This window comes from Buteo buteo, chromosome 2, assembly GCF_964188355.1.
Source record: "Buteo buteo chromosome 2, bButBut1.hap1.1, whole genome shotgun sequence".
Lineage (NCBI taxonomy): Eukaryota > Metazoa > Chordata > Aves > Accipitriformes > Accipitridae > Buteo > Buteo buteo.
The window spans coordinates 53,623,833-53,641,377 of NC_134172.1; the positions used below are offsets into that span (position 1 = coordinate 53,623,833).

The 17,545-nt window shown below is 38.4% G+C and overlaps 1 protein-coding gene and 1 pseudogene across 1 annotated transcript in view; one reads left to right on the forward strand and one right to left on the reverse strand.

Annotated features, from left to right (window-relative positions):
• The window catches only part of CNTNAP2 (contactin associated protein 2), a 1,269,587-nt gene that overhangs the window by 615,222 nt on the left and 636,820 nt on the right, over positions 1-17,545 (forward strand). The gene's annotated exons all lie outside the window — the stretch shown is intronic.
• Positions 1,802-3,329, reverse strand: LOC142028568 (uncharacterized; annotated as a pseudogene).

The window sequence follows — 17,545 nt, forward strand, 5'->3', positions numbered from 1 at the left end:
GGAATAATCCACCTGGTATTGATTTTATGTTCTTTTCCATGAGCATCTTTTGCTTTCTAAGCATATTTATTCATTGGGGTTTCCAGTACCAGAGGTATGGCTCCCACCATGGGGAGTTCAACTAAGACTGGCGGATACCGTTCCGCACAGAGGCTCTCTGGGCCACACCCTCAGGGGGTGGAGTTCCTGCTAAAACTGGCGTGGTTACTTTAAACGGGCCTCTAAGCACTACTGGCTGTTGTCAAATACTCCGTTCAGCCTCTCTCAGGGCTAAACTGACTACAAACAAACCCTTTTCCCAAGCAGTATATCTTTTTTCCGCATCCTTAAAACTGCAAGAATAGAACCCAATAGGTCGAGTGGGTCCTTCAGGGCCCTTTTGCCATAAATGTATTGATAGCCTGCTCTTGGCAAATCCCCATTCAATATAGACAGGGTCTGTGGGGTGAATAGGACTGAGAGCTTGATGGGCAGTCGCTTCAAAAACTAGCAACTGCAATGCCTCTTCATGGGGCCTAGTCCATTCTCACTGAGCCCCTTTTCGCAACAAGTCATACAGGGGTCTTGCAATAATTTAAAAATCAGGGATATGTTTCCTCCAAAACACAAGTAGTTCTAGTATGTGCTGCAAACCCTTTTTTGACTCTGGCATTTTAATCTGATCCAACAAGGAAAGAATGTCGGGGGGGATACATGTCATTCCTCCCTTCCACCAAATTCCTAAAAACTTTACTTTGCTTGAGGGTGTTTGTATTTTCTCTGGTGGAATTTTCGTCTCCAAGCTTTCCAAGTGAGAAATTATATTATCCTGAGTTTTCTGAACCTTTTCTGTTTCATCCCCACCCACAAGAATGTCATCAATGTACTGATAAACACTGACCCCCTCCTCTGTCTGAATTACTTGTAGCTCCTGTGCTAGCATGTCATGAGCTAGAGTGGGGGAATGCTTATACCCTTGTGGGAGTTGGGTAAAAGTAAATTGCTGACCCTCCTAAGTAGATGCAAAGTGGTCTTGATCCTCTGTTTGCAGGGGGACCATAAAAAACATATCTTCAACATCCACTGTTGCCATAATTGGGTGGGCTCATTCCTGGATTGTAGCTATAAGCTTAGCAATATTCAGTACCACAGCTGTCAATGGACCGGTATTTGCATTAAGTCTGCGATAATCTATAGTCAGTCTCCACTTGCCATTAGGTTTTTGTACTGGCCACACTAGGGAGTTAAAAGGAGAATGGGTTGGAATCACGATACCCTGTCCCTTTAAGTCCTCTAACACAGGTGCTGTTCCCTCTCTGGCCCCCAGGGGTATCAGGTAGGGTTTAACATTTGTAAGCTTTGAAGGGGGAAGTAGCGCGGCTTCTAACAGCCGAATATCTATTGTGAGAAAGCCAAATGACCACTGTCTCCCTTTATTATCAGTCCAGGTCTTTCCCTTTAAAACATTGAGTCCTAAAAGGTTAAGTGGAAACTCCCCCACAACCACTGTCACTGTTGTGGCACTATCTTCTCCTGGCAAACGGAGGCTGACCACTGCTAATGCCTGTGGCTGAACAATGCTGAATGCATCTGCCACTAAAAGCCGCTGTTTGGAGGGTGTAATTCTGCAGTTAGCAGCATCTTTGGTTTTAATAGTTGAAATTTGAGCTCTGGTATCTACCAAAATGGTGACCGGGAATTGTCTTGACCCCACAATGCCTGTAATTAGTAAATCACCCCAGCCATTTTCAGTGAGCTGTCTGACATACATCCAACCTTTGCCCCCCCACCCCCCTCAGCTCACCACTGAAAGGTGAAGGATCTAGTTTCCCGCCATCTTTTGGGTGGCATTTGGTTCTGATAAATCAATCAGGGAGGGTGTGCTGGGAGTAGTATTCTCAAAATTCACTTTTCTATTTGCTGATTTATCAGGCCACCCTGTTAGCAATTTTTCCAATTTGTCTGTTGGCATCCTGTCCATTAAGTCACGCGGGATCCCCTTCTGGTGTCCCTGCACCCACGGTATATTATGTTTGTTTGGGATATCTCTCCCCTCCAGTGATTTAGCAAGGGGTGTTCTCTTATCACTCCCAGGGCATGGAACTATTTTTACTTCAGACCGCTTCAAGCCCCTGGAGTCCATTTTGGTGGCTGGAGGGTTAACAGTACCATACTTGCAAAAGTAATTAATTAATTTCTTGGGCCACTTCTCCCCAAGTCCACATTTTCTTATCTGGGGGTTGGTGGTGCCAATTAGGTGTGAATCCTCCTAAAGCAGCCGCAACACTCTTGCCCTGGGGTGTTGCCTGTATCTTTCCTTGTAATTGTATACCAATCAGTTTCAGAGAATCAGGGAGTCCCTGTATAAGGGGAGTCATTCACTCAGGATCCACTGACATCATCATTGGGGACTCCTGTCTAGGCTCCAATTTTCCATCATACATCATCTGCAGACAAGCTGCCTTTTGCACACTCTCCACTAATTGATCAACAGTCCCTGTAATCACAGGGGGATCCCCCTCTCCAAGGGGTTCAAACCTCCTGCCCAATAGGCTGCCCATTGGGTTAAAGACCAGGGGGCACTGTGATTCCCAGTAGTTAAAAACACTCCCGGTCCCCAATACCCTTCCACCTCCTTTTCGCTTAACAGAATCTGGTGTGTCCCCCCCCCCGGCAATGATACTCTCCACACATACTCCGTTTCTGAGTCCTTAGAGGTTTGGCCAAATTCCTTTTTTAGTTTCACCAACTCAGTGACAGTATAGGGGGCCTCCTTAGTTGTAACTTGGGGGAACTGGTCCTGCTTATCATCATAAATATATTCAAAATATAATTTTGACTAAGGGTTGCAATGAAGGCAGCTCCAACTTCTCCACTTTCTCTTTTGCTGCCTGCAGGTCCTTAAATGGGTAGCCAATTTCTGATCCTGGAGGAATTTCCTCATGGACAGTGTGGGCAAGGAGCTGCTCCTTAAAAGCAATTTGCACATGTTTCACTTGGTTCTTTTCTGCTTCAAGTTGTGCTTTTAATCCCGCCACTTGTCCCAGAAGGGACTGAACAAGGTTTTGGATGGATTCAATAATTTGAGATTCTGCAGTGAGGTAGCAATCCCTATCCTCCACTGCTATGGCCAGACTAGCACCGAGAACGGCACAGACAATGGCTTTTCCTTTCCCTGACCACACTCTAGCGTCTTCCTGTAAAGCGACCATCCGATCAACAACACTCTGCAGATTATGCCAATTTCCCTGAGCCCAGTCTACCCCAGACACAGAGGGTCGCACTGTATGTTTTTTTTAAAAATGAAACAAAACTTCTTTCCCCAAAGGGGCAATTTTACTATCACTCATCTTATACAAAGCAGGGAAGCAGTCATCTCAGGAAGGCAGCACATAAAGTTTCAAACACACACAACACAAACCTGCACCCTTTACATTCCTGAGAGGTCTCACGTATTTGGGAAACAGTATGGCACTCTCGTCTCAAGGGATCCTGTCTGTGATGCCAATTTAATGTCCCGATCCAATTTCGGGAAAGGTTTCGATATGATCCCAAGAGCGAGATTAAGACACAAATGAGGTCAAATGCCGTACACCCAAAAGAGTTTTTATTATCAAAAGTAGAAAATAGTAGTGATAGGATAGAACAGAAGAAAAGGCAGAAATTAAGCAAGCAGTCAGGATAGAGTTGCAAGGATAGTCACCACCATGGATCCAGCGGTGTCCCGTTGGTCCTTAGTCTTCAATTCTTCAGTGGTGGGTGCACACCACAGCTCATCTCCACGTTTTTTTTATAGGACATATTTCAATGATGCATGCACATACATATTGTTCATGAACTGTTCACACGCTACAGGTTTTGTCTACCACAGGACCTTCGACCTTCGAGGGATCAATGCTAGAAACCAGTATCTTATCTCAAAGACTACAGTTTCCATGAGAATGGTAGTCTCCACATTCCTGCATGCTTTGTCGGCTCCAGCCTGTTTCCTCCCTGGATGCCTCAGTGGCCTAGAAATTGCCCTTATGGACAGAGGAGTGTCCTGCTTAAACAGGCCATCTCAGAGACAAAGGGCTGGAGATAAACAGTTCACAGTTCCTTGAGATGAATGGCTTGTGATGACAGTCCAGTCTCTCACACCTAACAATCTTTGAGACAAACAGCTCAAGGTAACAATTCAGTCTCTCACACATGGCTTACACACTGTGGGCATGTGGGTCAACAAGATGAAGCCCCAGAGATACTGATCCAGAGACCCTTCCATATGCTGTGTAACCTGGACACAAATGGATTGCTGTAGGGACCAGCCATGAGCACTGCATATATGAGCTGTGTTGGGCAAACTGGCCAGGAAAACATAGATCATTCCTTTGTCCTGGTTACAAGGACAGCAGAAACACAGCCTGTGTTGTTTCAGAAACAAAAAAACACAGCAGAGAGGGTGCAGACTAGAAGGCAGCTTGTAGGTGTAGAAGCAAAGGGAAAGTCCTCAGGTTTGGAAAAGTGGCCTGCTGCCACTTGTTGGTAACGTTCATTGTTTCAGAAAGGAACTTTGGTGGGTGTAAAATCTTGCTGGGACAGGAAAACAATTGTTGTTATGGATTAAAAACAGGGCGGGGGGAGGGGGGGGGAGAGTAGAAAAAATACTGGAAACCCAGTCTCCACTTAGAGTGTTGCCGAAATCCGGAATAAAACTCCTTAACAGCAATGAGAAGTTAAGAAGCAGGCACTTCTTTATTGCAGTGCTGGGCACACAGGGGATCACTCCACCTAGTGTGTGCACCTGTCTGGTTTAATCATGCAGGTTAAATACACACCTGTTATACATATTCACTAAATTTCTGGGAAATGTCATACATAATCATCAACTGTCCGATCAATCATTAACATATGTAAATGTCCCTTTTACGCAAGCGTGGTGAAGTCTCTGGTGGTCTTCAGAAGCCCTCTGGTGGTCTTCCATAGTCTTCCTCACTTTGTCCGATAGTTGACCTCTCTTATGTGATTCTGCGCAGTATGATTTTCGCCATCATGTATTAGATTTACATGAAAGTACATTCAATATTAATTCTTGAATTTAACGTTTCTAGTGATTGGCCCTCAGTCACACCACCTTATTAATATTCTTATACTAAAACATTCATTGGTTAATCTTACTTAATTCCACTAACTGGAATCTTGATCAAAGTGGGGTTTCTAAGCAACAGAACTAAGGTCCATAATGACCTCTCTTAGTTTCTTAGGACAAAACACTACAAACTAACAAATTGGTCGAAGTTTCTATGGTTAACTAATTTTAGACAATACTTATTTTCTTATGACTGTATGCAGCACATTTTGTATGTTCCTAAGCTTCGATGACTACATTGCGAGCTTCAAACCCCTATATTCTACAGTCTTTACCTTTTGATCAAACCCAGCTTATATAAAATTTTAACTTATCAGAATATTTGTAACAAGAGCATTGTACATTTATTTTCTGTACACTTAAAAAACATGTTTAGAGACAGACTGGGCAATCAAAGGTCTTGAACCTTCATTTGTTCATTATGTTGCTTACAGGTACTATGTAATAGTGTTTCAAGAAAAGGGCACAGAATCTTCAAGCAGTGGGCCACATAACACTGTGCAGAACCACTGTGGGATGAAGCTATCAACTATGTAAATTAAAACTGCTAGTGCTATCTTTTTGCCTTTTCATCTTCTCCAAATGCAAGGAAAAAAGGAGATTTTCTTTACTTCTAAAGTGGGCATTTAAAGCATTTGCACTTGGGGTAACACCAGGAATACTTTTTCTAGTACAAATGTCCTTGAAACTCATTTGAGTTTGCAAGGAATTTTGCAATTTTAAACTTTTAATCTTATTTATCACTAATCCTTGGGTAGGTGTCCCACAACACCTCTAGACAATTACTTGCAGAAAAATAATTAAAAGTCATTGTAATATCAAACATGATTTGGGGGGGGCAGAATGCGACCTAATTACAGGCATGGAACTTTAATTTATGTGCTGGAAACTGACACTCAGTATCTTCTTTTTCACTGCTATTCAGGAACCTGGGCAAATAGATTATTATCTGCGACAGGTTTCTGGCAGTCCCTCTTGGTTTGACAGTGTTAGTTTAGAGAGAAGAGAGAGTCACTTTTGTATATAATGAAAGAAAAAGTTGTCAAGCATCCATACATATTTTATGCTGCATAAAACTTAAGTGCTAGAGGAAAGATTCTGTTTTCAGTCATGCCACTGTAAATTCATGGTGCTTCTGCTGACCTCCAGGTTTGCATCAATGACACAGAATGGCATCTAGCCCAAAGGATGAATTCCACCTTTTACACGGGCAATGCAACTCTTGAAAGTCAGCTTGGCCCTTACTGTTCTTTTGGTTAGTACAGTCATGCACAACTGTGATGTGTATTGTGGCATTTTGGCATTTTTTTACTGACATTGACAGAACTAAAAGCAATTTTTATCAAAGTGCTTCCTTGAAATGGCATCATGTACAGACTGCATTGTCTAGGTTTTTCAGCTTAGTTCACAGAAGTGGTTACTCTGAGCTACAAGAATAGACTCAGGAAAAAAACATTTTCTAGTTGTATGTTGCTAGCTCTGCCTTTACTTTGGTCTTGAAAAAGATGGTAAGTCCCTTCAGGCATTTTTGCACATTGCTTCTTTTCATTTTCAAATGCTGCTGAAGCAGCAGCACATGGGCACTGAGGTGAAACAGAGCAACCAAAGTCCTTTAGATTCTGTAAGCTGAATGGCAGATGATATTTTCTTTAAAAAGCTTGCTCATTAAGTTTATGTATTTGATGGGGGGGGGGGGGGGATATCTTTTCTGTGAAGCAGCCACTATAAAATACATAGTTTATTCTAATACCAAGCAGGATTTTATGGAATGGTTTCACTGAGGACAAATACTGAAAATTCTACATCTCCTTTGTAGAATATTTATTTACAAAAGAAAAACATGGTTAGAGGCATGACTTCCGCTATGTCTTTTCCAAGAAATATATGTATATACAACATCTGAAGGATTCATTCTTTTAAAATGCAAAACCAGCTTTTGTTTTCTTATTGCAGATTTAAAATAGTGGAATGGCATGATACATGCCCCCCAAAATGAGGGTTTCATTTATTAACCATTTGTAGCTGTCTTAACAGCTGTTTTTATGTACATTAGTGCATGCATTAAAACCAACTGCCAAGAAGAATCAACTTTACCACAGCACTAGCATACAGATTTCTGACAGGACAAAATAACATTCTTAACATTCTGGGGTGTGTACTTAGACAATTACCTGTGAAAACAGTAATAGCAGATCCCATGTCTGCAGGATCTGGAATTTGCAATGCAAGGCTGATATTATTGACAGTACTGGATCTGGAAAAGAATGACGTGGTGCTGAGGGATGTTTAGAAGAGTTAGGCTGGTTTCTATAGTGTTGGCAACAAGTGATACATTTGATCAAATTTGCTGTGTGATAAAGCTTTGCTGTATGCTATACAAGAATATCTGCTCCCAGGGGGATGATCTTCATGTACTGAAGCATCCTCCAAACACACAGAACTAGGCACAGCACAGGTCTTCCTTCTTTAACTTCACTGGTACCTGTGAAACAAATTTTTTTTTGTTTGTTTGCCCCAAATCACACCCATTCCTAACATTTTCTGCCTTGTTTTGTCACAGGTAGAGACCAGCATGTTATAAAACAAGACAAAAAATAATTTTCATTAAGTGTTTTTAGACCTCAGTCAAATTTACATTGACTGTGTTTTTAAAACAGCCAGTTAGTAATTATTTCAAGGCTTTGGGATGAATTCTTGACTCAAAATGAGTTCATGGGACTTTGCCTGACTTCAGTGGAGATACTGTTTCATTCAAAGCTTGAGCAGTGCTTCCACCAATAGTTCGAATAATATTCTTTTCCTAGAGACAAATGTAGTCAGGAATGATTCATTTCAGGAATGATTATTTATACCCAGTCATGCATCAAAGTATTGTTATTCACTTACTGTAGGTTTTGCAATCAGAAATGAGTTGCAATTACAGAAAGAAACATGGTTATTGGTGTTTTAGTTGAATCTGCCTGAGATACTGAAAGACGTTCTTAAAAATATATATTTAAGAAGTGCTCACTTTTCTTCATTACGACTAGAAAGTTGTAGGCATAAAACATTATGACCCAACAAATATTCATTAATTCTGTTCCTTTTAATGGAGAAAGAGCAGAGTGTTGAACTTTTCTGTATCTGGTACAGTTCAAAAGGAATTTTCAAATCATGCAGTGGCCTAACCAGGATTCATTGGTAGCAAGTTAGCAAGTCCTAACTCTTGGAATCCAAAAGCATATTAATTCTCATTCCTTACAAAATGCAGGGTATAACCCAACAATAAGGAATTGTATATGTGTAATATAATACAACAAATCTCACTAAATTTACAAGTAACCTTCTTGCAAGACAGCTTAGGGCCACATGAAAGAATATTATTTTAAAAAAAAACAAAAAATGTTCCAAAAATTCTAAATGCTAGAGAATACTGTTTTATTGGCAGACCACTTTAAAAAACCCCAAGAAATTACTAAAACATTTTGTTTTCCATTGGCAGGATGACATTGGGTTTTTCAATTTTCTGTTGAACAAACTTGGAGCACAAAGAATGCACTTACCTCTTCTTCCTCCTTCTTTCTGGCTTTAAGCAGCCCAGTACAAATTGTGCTTTTCAGATTTTGTTTGTAGGACAACGCTGTCATGATTGTGAGGTTTGGTTCATCTTTCTTTTATTTCTAATCTTTCCTGAGGCAGGCCTTTGGCACTGAGAGCCTTTGTCTTTTGCTGCTTAAGCGTGGAACCTTACAGTTCCATTTTTTACTACAAGTAATGATTATAATTATCTTATATTACTACTATTAACTAATATTGCTACTAATAATAAATAATTGTGTTAGTAGAAGCATTATAGACCAACCTGCTCCACATACCAGTCAGTTGGATTTGCATTCTGAGTGTTATTTCTTCCTCATGTCAGGGATCTATGATCAGTGTTACTGATTATCAGTCTCCATAAGACTATTTCATAATTAGAACAAGGTTTTACACTTTTAAATAATGACAAAAAAAACATGCAGAAGCAGTAAGTATCTGAAATACAATCATCCCACAAGAAAGCTCTACTTATGTCAGTCAGCCTACTCAGACACTGCAATAGATGCTCTGCAGCTGGATAGAATATCTTAAGTTTTTTTCTTTTGTAGAAAGACCAATTGCCCTTTTTGTTTTCTGAAGGCTCCTTCAGGTATTTTCAGGCTCAGGTCTCCCAGGCCATTTCCATAATAGTGAATCAGAGCCATTGTAGTTAGTATTTTTGTCAGTAAGTAGTGAGCTATTGAAGTCATATGATAGGGGAATGCAGTAGGTCCACAGAAAGCTTCAGTTTTTTCCAAGCAGGATTTGTTTCCAGGATTTTCAGTGCTCACTTTGTGCTACTGAAGTTCCATGATTCTGTGTAAGAGTGAGCAGAAAAGTGTTGTACCAAGGAAACAGCTGTTAGATGTAAAATGTAACTGTACACTGAGGCAGATTGAGGTTGGGAGAGGAATTAAGTGTGAGTCAATGCTTGGTAAAAGTTTTGGCAAATAAGCATTTTTAGATATATAAAAAAAAATAACCAATATTGTATTTGTTATATATCTTATATTGATAGCTCTGCAGGAAGTTAGAAAATAATGTGTTAGTTTATTACTTCCTGATTTTACTGATTCTTTCCCCCCCTTGCTTTATGGATGCTTTTATTCTGCTTTGGTTTGTTAATGCAGATGTACTCACTTATTTCTCAGTTACTTTAACTTCCTTAGAAGTTTTCTCATGTATGATGTTAAATTCCAGCTGACAAATATTCAGAGAAAATAAGCTTTGTTTATGTACAGGCATTTGCCATGTACAAACAACTGAAGCAAATAGCTTAGCTATTTTTACCTTTTAAGGTATGTGTTATTTTTATGGAAGTAGTCCGAGGCCCAATATGATGTGCCTTACATTATGTCCTCAGAACAATTTCAGCACCAACATTCAATGTAAAAGTACAAGTGGAAAAAGGAATTACACAGTGCTAACTCAAGACTCAATAGTAGTGGATTTGTTGTTTGTTTTTTTCTTTTCTTTTCAAACAATAGTTATACTGAACACGTAGCTCTGTAGTTTGTTTCTTAAAGTGAATTCAGCTTTCGCAGAACTTTTTTAAAACAGCCATAAGTATATATCCTCATCAACTTCTAATGGAAGAAAATTGCAACAAGCTTGAAAGAATTCTGTAACATTTTCTAAATCTGTTTTAAATGATAAACAGAAAATCATAAAGTGCAATTGGGTACTAATGCTACTTTTATGTTTAGCACCTTGGTTCGCTCTTTCTTGTATCATATTTTACAAGCACAAGAGGAAGTTTTCCTTTCATTTCAATTATCTATGGAAAGTACATTTATCTGTTCAGTTATGTCACCCAAATCTTGATAAGAAGAATTATCTCTTAGTAGTATTAATAGTCTTTTGTGGAATTCATTATAGATTTAAAGAAAAAAATACAGATACGCATTGTCACATAAAGTGATGAGCAAACTGTAGTAGGTGTAAAATTAAAGAACAAACTCTTGCATTGTTCATAATTCAAAAGAAATTATATTCTTAATTAGTGTTCCAAATTTTCTGGGTATCATCGACATACTTACAACAGAGCTGAATAGAATCAAATCATCACATTCAATAGCTGAAGTTCAGTTTGGATCAAAACTTCCAGCTCAAATCTGGTTTTGTCATTTGTAAGTTTTACCAGGCATGTAGATACCCATAGTCTTAAGAAAACAAAGTTCTGATTACGCTAACACCCTGAACTAGCAAAGGGATGAGAAACATTGCAGTAGATCAATTTTTTGCCCATTCCGTTTAGTGATTCACACATCTAGGCATACAGAAGCCTGAAGTAGCAACTTGGTCTAGTCTCCACTCAAAACCAGTATAATCTCATAGGAAACTTGATACTATATTATTTTGAGTTGTTGAGCATCTTGGTAGCTGCCATGTACCCTCAGTTCACATTGGAAATGGTAGAAATGGAGGGTCTTTTGTACATTGAAGAGAAGAGCCCAGAAAGAAAGTGATGTTGACACTTCCACTCCTGAAGTCAAAATCTCAGGCCAAATTAAATCCAATGAGAATTTGAATCTAACTGCTTCTGAGAAAGGCACTGCAATATAATTTTTTTTAATCCAGTTATTTGAAAGTTACTCTGCACTTGATCTAAGTACAGCAGCAAGAGATCCAAGCATATAAAAGGTCCTTCCCTCTGAGCATTCATTGCAGCTTACACCATGTCAATGATGCCTGTCTGGTGCTTGTCAATACTGTCAGGACTCACTGCCTGCCTCTAGAAATCCTATTTTCAGTTTATTCCATATTCATTTAATGTAAAATGGAGGTGTTGAGGGGGAAACACAGGGGTCAGAAAGCCCTACTCCAAAATCTCACCAGTTATCATTTGATCCTTTGGGGCTTAGCCTGACAACTTAAAAACTTTATTTCACAGGGTTTGAAATTTTTGCATTGCAAAGAGTTGGTTGATGGTATAAAAATTGACTAAGATCTTCAGTTCCATACTCTTTAAAATATGATTATTTTTATTACAGAAGTTAACTTGGAACTGGAAGTACAGCTACCTCAACAAGGTATATAGCATGTATATTTTTTCAAACACATATTAGCAATATTCAGTAGAATAAAGTGTATATGCTCTGACCAGGTGAGTCCTATGAATGCTCCTGTGATCAAGCAGCAAAAATAAAAGCTTTTATTTGCTTCACTTTAAATATTGTGTCTTTCTATTTAGTGTGTTACAAAATCATTAAACAAATTAAAAATTTTGTTGTGCTACATTTTCTTCCGTAAATAGGACATTTTAAAAAGTCGTCACTGCACAGGGTAGATGTCTGGTAGAGGAAATCTAGCAGGGCTTTACCACCTGTACTCTTGAGACACTGTCTGGCCTGTTATGAGAAAATGCCAGTTGTCACTTGTTCTCATGTGTCAGGACTCCCCCCGCCCCCATCCTGCTCTGAAAGGGAAGGGGAGTGAATATTTTAGGAGTTGCAAGAAAATGTGTCATTGTCACTGAATTGTCAAACCTGCAAGGGCCACTGAGGACATTATATGGGGGAAAAACTTCTTAAAATAAATCTCTTAGCTTCTACAGATGTAAGCTGTCTTATGTTAAAAGAAAGATCTCCGCAGTTTTCACTCATTTCCAGTCTGTTTAAACCCTCTAAGAGTTACATCTCCATGAGCGTACCCATGCACATACACAGACACAGTCCTTACCTTCTGTATCCCACTTTCTTTAAAATCAATGGTCAGTGTAATTCCTTACACTTCTCAACAATGTCAAATCAGGATCCTAGAGAATAAACATTAAGATTTTTCCTTGATACCGTTCATCGTGATTCAAGAAGTTCCTAAAACACAAGGTGTGAAAGAGTTGTAGCTCTGCGGAAGGTTTATAGGCATATGATCAGTCTTTACCTCTTTTCCTTTCTCCTCTTGTTTGAGGAGAGGAAAAAACATTAAAAAACAGAGATTTGGCTATTTTACTCCTTATTGGTCAGTGAACTGATAACTTCAAATTCTGTTGCACTGATAAAATTACTATGGGAATAATTCACAATACACCATACTACTTAGAAATGGGACATGGTTCTGGGAAAGTACTTAGCTCATCCTCCTGTACTTCTGCATTCGTAAAATGTTTTGTGCTGTTGAAGGACATTAAAAAGGTGTGCTGACTGTATTGGTTTTGGTATTTTTTTAAATTAGGAATGATCTTAATCAAATTTTAATGTTGCAAAATCAAACATTAAGAAGTTGTTTTCTCATGGAAAATATGCTGAGTGACATTTCTTGTCCTGTGCCACCTTAATCAGTCTTAAAAATTATGTTCAGAATAGTAACTACAATGGAAAAATCACATACAATATGCATCATGTGGCCAAATTTCATGTATTTACTATATATATCTCCTCACACAGCCAGAATATCTTTAAGATTTTACTAAATTTTGTCTCTCCAGAATCAAATAATTTGTATAAATAAATAAGTTAAACACAGAGGTTCATCATTATTATTTATCATTATGAGAAACATATTGCACTTTGAAAAATAATCCTGAGAGAATTCTTAATTTGTTTTTCATAAACTGATCATTGTTATATTGGGTTGTGTTATAATTAACCAATTTATCAAAAAACACTAACATAATCAAATGCTTCTTATTTTGACATGCACTCTTGCAATGTACAAGCATGCAGACAGATGGGAAATACATCAATTGAAAACCTGTCCTATGAATGTGAATATTTAAGAAACCTTTCAGATTTTAATGGGCTTTAACAGAGTATTTACTGTTTAGTATCTTTTTCTGCATTTCTACTTCATCCATCACCTGAAGCCTGACTTAGTGTCACTCTTCTGAGTCATTTTGGCAACAAATCGGGAAAACCCAGGTCATTACTCAAGCAAAATATATGTAGAAAGTGGGGGAAGATGAAAGGAACCAAACTAAAGTCTGATAAATTGTGTTTGAAACTTCAGTGCTCTCTTACTTAGGTTGTGAAGATACCAGAGAAGTTTATCCACCAGTTGGTAACCCTTCAGGCTCAATATTCCTGCTGCCTGTGTGGCAGAGGGATTACCTAGATTTGCAGAAATTTTATGAAGCTGGAAGGAAGGAAAAGTCACAGAATTTTTAGGTGCAAAGATCATGAATGTAAAGGCTTTAAGAGAATACATTATCTGATGATAAAAGTCTGTGCCTGTAACTGAGTGTCCTATAAAACAAAATTAACAGAAGCAGTACAAAAAGACAAGCTTTAAAAAATCATGAGCCTAGTCCTTGCACATGGTGAAATGGCCTTTGAAGTTAAAACTGTGGTTTTAAGTCTTCTCATTTTCTTTTACTTTCAGTTTCTGAGAACTCAACAGTATATCATGATGATTTTTTTCAGTGTGTTTTGCTTTAGTGGTAGCTGAGATCCTCTTGTAATCACTTTTCTCCAGGAACTGTGTCCTTCAGTAAAGCCTAATATACATTAAGATGTGATAAAAGCACAAGAAGCTAATGTCACAAATACTGCTGTCTGTTGTGAGGGCTGGGAGGAATAAGCATTACTTGTCTCTGCTGCTAAATTCCCAGAGAAATCTACCTTTTCCACTGCTGGTTCCTTACTCTTCAAAACGCAAAGTAAGTGAGAAGAAACTTGTGTCTCAGAAAACATGAATAGAAGGATCGTTCAGGCAACTAGCTGTGGGCAGCAGAGGCCAGCTGACGTACCCAGCCATTTTCAGCATTCTGCAAGATCCATATATTACAGAACTGCGATATGAGGTGGGAGTTGCCCTTTGGAAGGTAAAGCTGAAAGGAAGCTTATTTTCTTCAGCAGCAGGGAGCAGGATGAAAAAATGTGTGTATGTGGAGAGCGGTGGAGGAAGATGGAATAAGGAGAATGAGAGGATCTTTTCATAGGCAATGCTGAAGTTGAGTGTTCTTACAAATAGATTGAGGTGAAACGTATATTTCAGTTCAGTTACAACTTGGTAGTGGCAGCTTTTCTTACCCAAAGTAGCTTCAGATTAGTCATTACTACTTGTATGTTGCTAGCAGTGTAGTTATGGGTATGCTAGAATAAGTATAGGCATGCTAGATTAAGTAGAGGCAAATTGCTTAACTGCATTACTTACCAAGTTTGAGGGGTAATTTTTGTAGCCCGTGGTGTGTTACACTGATAAGTAGTACCCCAGCAGGTTCACATAATTTATGTATGAATGCATGACGTACATACGTACGTACCTTTGAATGAAGTGCAGACATGCCTCCAGTGACTAAAGTAAGGATGTACTTGACCAAAACTGCTAGGTGCTCTTATGTGTTTGCCTCAAATGTATTACAGAATAGCAAATTGTCTGTAATTTTTATGAAGATGTGAGGAGGGAAGTGGCTTACAATTCGTAGGCACAGATGTCCAAAGATGAAGGATCTGGGATTAAAAAGAAAAATGTTTTACTCAATGATAAGAAGCCTGTTCTTTTAAAGATATTAATGAAGTTGTAAATAACACTCCATAAACATACAGTCTTGCTGTACCTTTCTCTTCATCACAGCTTTCTGTGTCATACTTCCTGCAGATTCAGATGCTAGAATGGCTGGAGCATCCTTCCTTCAGTACACGCTCTGTGGCAGTCATGCCTTCTTGGGTATTTGTTGTTGTCCATCTTCATATGGGTACTCAGACTGGGGGCACAGTATTCGGTTTTGTTATGATCAATACACTGTACAATGATACTAATACATTACTTAGAGTGGGTAAATTTACAAAATTCTCAATTTACAAACCCTAAGAAACTTAGATAATCTTCTTTAACATTTTATCCTTAATGGTGTAATTTTGATGACTCTTGATTGCCCACTCCCCCAAAAATCTCTCTCTGCATCATTCTTTATATCTAATTCTTTACTTATTCAGATCTGGCTTTGAATCCATTTGTGGACCCCACCTTATTCTAACATTCAGTCCTCCATATGTTCTTCCATTCTTATTATTTTTCTTTTAATCTTCTTCATTTTACATATATCAGGGAGAGTAAAAACAACCAAGTATTATGGGAACTAAAAGAGAAGAGGGTCTAAAAAGTATGAATGCACATACTAATTTAACTTGCAACAATGTGGATTGTCTCACAAGCATAATTAAAATTGGAAGAGGTTATGAATTTTTTCTGAAAACACTTCAGTAGTGCGGCCATCAGGGAGGTATAATGGCTTTTTAAGCAAAAGGATAATTAATGGCATAATAATAAGTGGATATAAACTGGCCATGGATCACTTCAGACTATAATTCAGAAGAATAGAATGGAATGGAACAAGTAGAGCAATAATATTCTGGTGCGTCCCGGTTGTAACAGCAAGAGAGCAAGATCTAGCCCTGAAAAGTTAAAAGTGCGCATTCCTGCAGAACAACTTCACAACTGCAATATAAAGAAAATAATGCCAGTTCTTAGCATCCTTTCTCTTCTTGGCAAACTCATGTTGCAGCATAGCTATTTGGGTTTATTTTTACAAGTCAGAGTTAAACTCAGAGTTAAATTCTGTCAAGTTTGTGGACGTAATCAAAGTGCCTTAGTCTCTTGCTTTTTATTCACTGATGCTTTGTACTTGTGGGAAAAAAAAAAAAAAAGAAAAAAACCAAACCCAGAACCAAACAAAGCCTACTACAATTATTTAAGCAGATCTCCCCAGTGATAATACTATTGCCAGCTCAGTAAGTGATATGCTGCTATGTACTGCTTACAGACCTTTTCACTAGCCTCAATTTTCTCGCCAGGCTGGGCTCCCTATCTTTGGGGGCAGATTTTCAAACCCTTGCATAAATTCTTTTATCTCTTCTACCCAGTGCAGTTAACAAGCTCCTAAAATATGAACATCCATTGATCTTTTGTCACATACTACATGTTTTTGCCTCTGTGGGCATATGGGTCATTAAAATCCATACTTTTATCTACTCCATGTATTTAGGCTTTTTACTATTACTAGTTTTATTTTCTGCCCAGCAAAGGTAGTTGTTCTGTGTCTGAAATCTTCAGTCTGCTGTTGCTTCTTTGCTCCTTTTGATTTCCTTTTGATTTCTAACAAGGATATTGAAAAGACTAAAATTGAGATTATTCAAGTCTATGTTCATTTTGTTGAGTTTTTAACAACAAACCTGTTGAGTTAAAAGTATAGCAGGATTTCTTTTTAATAACTCAGCGGTATAAATTAATCTGCTTTTTAGGTAAGAAATGAAACAATGGATTTTTTTTGTTAGATTTACTATATTGGGTTGCATATTTATTACCTGGGATGTTGTGATGAGCGGAGATGAGACTGAAATCCACTTAGATACTACAGGTAGCAGAAGAACAGCTATGTAGTTTAACCTCTGCTGGCTTGCAAATATCAGTAACAGATATACAGTGTTTCCATAAATAACAGTGTCTCTTTAATGTTATTAACATCACATAATTTTTAATGTCAAATCATCATAATGGAAATTGAAGCAGCTTTTCCTTTAGGAACAGCAGGTTTGTTCCACAGAATACTGTACAGTGCAGCTGACTGGTAGATAATGGTGTTATACTGGAGAGGGATAGGTGAATTATGATTCATATTTCTTCTAAATTTTCCAGTACTTACAGTGTCTTAGGCAACTTAAGCATTTTTTTAAACTCATGTTAAACTGTCTTTGTGTATCTCACAACATGGTTTCCCTTCAAAAATCTATTGTAATTACCTTTGAGTTTGGTCTTCAGTGTTTCTGAAAAATACTAGTGCCTCCACAGTAGGATGATTCATTAGACTAACGTCACTTACCAGCCACAATACAGCATGAACTCTCATATGCCCTGTCTGAAGAGAACAGGTGTGAACAAGCATGGGCTTGCACAAACTCCTAAGAGCTTTAAGAAAATCAAGTGGAAATTTTTCCATTACCT